General features: G+C 35.6%; 1 pseudogene across 1 annotated transcript; it reads left to right on the forward strand.

Annotated features, from left to right (window-relative positions):
- The first annotated feature begins 216 nt into the window (after positions 1-216).
- LOC143558250 (uncharacterized) lies at positions 217-3,276 on the forward strand (annotated as a pseudogene). Its single transcript, XR_013139707.1, has 9 exons — positions 217-461; positions 539-743; positions 824-914; positions 1,006-1,148; positions 1,645-1,888; positions 1,984-2,088; positions 2,184-2,366; positions 2,460-2,661; positions 2,773-3,276. The product of XR_013139707.1 is annotated as an uncharacterized LOC143558250 (transcript).
- The last annotated feature ends 458 nt before the right edge of the window (positions 3,277-3,734 follow it).

The following is a 3,734-nucleotide window of genomic DNA, read 5'->3' on the forward strand; positions in this document are numbered from 1 at the left end:
TTGTAGTTTTTTTAACAAAATATATTATCTAGTATTTCAAAAAAAAAAAATCTAAATACATTATATCGCAAAATATAGTTACATCCATGTACTTTTCATAAATTTTCAAACTTTGAATCACTATCTTAGATATATATTTATCTATGATTTATGAATCAAATCAAAAGAAGAAAAGTGACTATTAAACAACTTATTTTTTTATATGAAACGACTTTAAACTTAGATTGGTGTGATTGACGATATGGCAAAGCTTTCACTATGTGTTTTCATAATACTATCAATGTGGTGTTGCACCACCATTGCTGAATGTGATGTCATGAAATACAAAGACCCGACACAACCGATAAATGTTCGGATAAAGGACTTAATGGATCGAATGACTTTGGCTGAGAAGATCGGTCAAATGGTACAGATTGATCGACAAGTAGCTACACCTGACGTAATGCGTAATTACTTCATCCGTGAGTACGTTCAAATTAATTAAACTTATGTTTCTGTACTCATATGATTATATGAACATTCTTTATTTATCTTATAGGGAGTTTGTTAAGCGGTGGAGGTAGTGTTCCCGCCAAAGAGGCGTCACCCGAGACATGGATTAACATGGTGAATGACTACCAAAAAGGGTCATTATCGACTCGTTTAGGCATTCCTATGATCTATGGGATTGATGCTGTTCATGGCAATAGTAATGTTTATAATGCCACCATTTTCCCACATAATGTTGGCCTCGGAGTAACAAGGTATGTAGTTTTGTTTGAATATTTTCGTTTAGTTGATAACGTACACTTTGATTTCCTATTACTGAGATGTTTTTTAATAGGGATCCTGAATTGGTTGAGAAGATTGGAGCTGCAACTGCTCTTGAAGTCCGAGCAACCGGGATTAACTATGCATTTGCACCTTGTGTTGCGGTAAATACTTTAAACATATCCGAGTGACCGATATACTGACATTTGTAGCATGATAGTTTTCTTGGAGTGACACTTTGATGCACATCAACAGGTTTGTAGGGATCCAAGATGGGGTCGTTTCGAAAGTTATAGCGAAGATCCTAATATTGTTCGAGAAATGACTGACGTCATACCAGGACTTCAAGGGGAGATTCCTAGTAATGGTCGAAAAGGTGTTCCTTTTGTTGATGGACAGTAAGTTTTGATGCCGGTCTTTGTTTATTGTATAATTTTTACCATAATTAGGATATATATATAGTGAAAATATCCAATACACTAATGCCTTAACGTACATTACGTACGCGAATCCATTTTTTCACGAATCGATCCATGAAAACACATTCAAACATCTCGGAATCGTCAATACATATCCAATCAATCATATGTTCACCGAAAAAAAACAGTTTTGGATGGTTAATCGATCAATTTTTCACTTTTTTCACGAATACCGTTTTTTGAGCATTTGCTGAGCGTTTTCTGAGCGTTTTAGGTTTTTGCCTTTGTTTTTTTGCCTTTGAGCGTCTCGTGTACCTATCGTACGTTAAGGCATTAGCGTAAGGCATTAGCGTAAGGCATTAGCGTACAGTAGCTGCACCCTATATATATATATATATATAATTGAAGTTCAATTAAATAATTATCTCCATATATATACTCATATAAATAGTTCACTGATAATACAATTTTGCAGACAAAAGGTTGCAGCTTGCGCCAAACACTTTGTTGGCGATGGTGGAACGACAAGAGGCATCAACGAAAACGACACAGTTACAGATTTTCATGGTTTATTGAGTACTCATATGCCCCCTTACTATGATGCAATTAGGAAGGGTGTTTCAACCATAATGGTTTCTTACTCTAGCTGGAATGGAGTCAAGATGCATAGAAGTCGAGAACTTATAACCGGATTTCTCAAGAACACACTTAGATTCAGAGTAAAAACTAATATTTTTCTTCTATAATCACAAGATTAATTTTTTTCTTATTTTACATTGGAAATTAAAATGAACTTTTAAGTCATGTTTTGAACGGATTTGTGATCTCGGACTTTCAAGGTATTGACAAGATGACAGATCCAATTCATGCTAATTACACTTGGTCAATTCAAGAAAGCATTGGTGCTGGCTTAGACATGGTTGGTTATAATTAACTTAAATCCATTTATGTGCAAACACGAGTTTAATTAAAATGTGGTGTGCTTACGAATCTTATTGTGACAAACTGTTGCAGATTATGGTTGGGTACAACTACTTTGAATTCATTGACGGGCTAACCTACCTCGTGGAAAATAACTTCATCCCAATGAGTCGGATTAATGATGCAGTGAAAAGAATTTTACGGGTAAAGTTTGTGATGGGCCTGTTTGAAAATCCTTTAGCTGATTTAAGTATGCGGAAATACCTTGGAGTACAGGTTAGTTAAGATCTACTGTCATTTCAAAATATGTTAATCTTTATACATATAAAATGATATATTGGCGTCTATTATTCGTTGCTGATAAAATAGGATCACCGAGATTTGGCTAGGGAAGCAGTAAGAAAATCTTTAGTGTTGCTGAAGAATGGAAAATATGTTGATCAGCCGATGCTTCCCCTGCCGAAAAAATCAACAAAAATATTGGTAGCGGGTACTCATGCGGATAATATAGGCAATCAGTGTGGTGGCTGGACTATTGAATGGCATGGGAAAAGTGATAATATTACTAAAGGTATGCATCATGTGTTATAAATACAATCTTTTTATAGCATGGAGTATAACTATAAGTTCTATAACCACCCACATGAAAATAATGAATCATCTTTGTTGATGTTAACAACAGGTACAACCATTTTATCTGCTGTGAAAACACTGTTGACCCGACAACAGAAGTTGTATATGTAGAGAACCCAACTCCTGAATTCATCAAGTCCAACAATTTCTCATATGCCATTGTGGTGACGGGCGAGCATCCATATGCCGAGTCATATGGATATAACCAGAACTTAACAATCCCAGAACCGGGACCAACAACCATCATGAACGTATGCGAGTCTGTGAAGTGTGTAGTGGTGCTAATGTCGGGCCGGCCTGTGGTGATGGAGCCTTATGTTGCTAGCATGGATGCATTGGTGGCTGCATGGCTTCCAGGGAGTGAAGGACAAGGTGTAACTGATGTTTTGTTTGGTGATTATGGGTTCACGGGTAAACTTGCGCGTACTTGGTTCAAGACGGTTGATCAGCTTCCGATGAACGTTGGCGACCCGCATTATGACCCGTTGTACCCGTTCGATACGGGCTCACAACTGAACCTACCAAAGGATTTTATGGAAGCTTTAGAGTTTAGTATTTTGTTATGATGGTTTTTTATATTGCAATTGAAAGACTTGTTTGAACATTATTTTATACTTACCAATATTAGTAATTGCTTATTAGAGGATGATCCTAATTCCTATTGATAGTGATGTTACTTTTTTTTCAGTTCTGGTTTCTATGCTTTTATTGAAAAGTATGAAACTCTGTTTTGAAATTCTATAAGTCAAATTAAGCCTATTGTTATTTACTTATTTACATCCAAGTCCGGGTCGGGTTGGATCGCATTTTGTATTCGTATTTATGACAAATGGAATGAATATGACGTAAATGGTAACCCTTATATTTCCAGGACTTGGTCACCGATCAAGCTTTTAAACATTTTTATATCTTTTAAAATTGAAGAAACAAATGTATTAAGTATCATGATCAAACACAAATACTTTAAAACAACTATGTTAGTGTCTCGTGTAACATATGGATTAAAAATAT

Source organism: Bidens hawaiensis, unplaced genomic scaffold (genome assembly GCF_021521415.1).
Source record: "Bidens hawaiensis isolate Kalapana, Puna unplaced genomic scaffold, B.hawaiensis_p1.1 tig00019368_1, whole genome shotgun sequence".
Classification (NCBI taxonomy): domain Eukaryota; kingdom Viridiplantae; phylum Streptophyta; class Magnoliopsida; order Asterales; family Asteraceae; genus Bidens; species Bidens hawaiensis.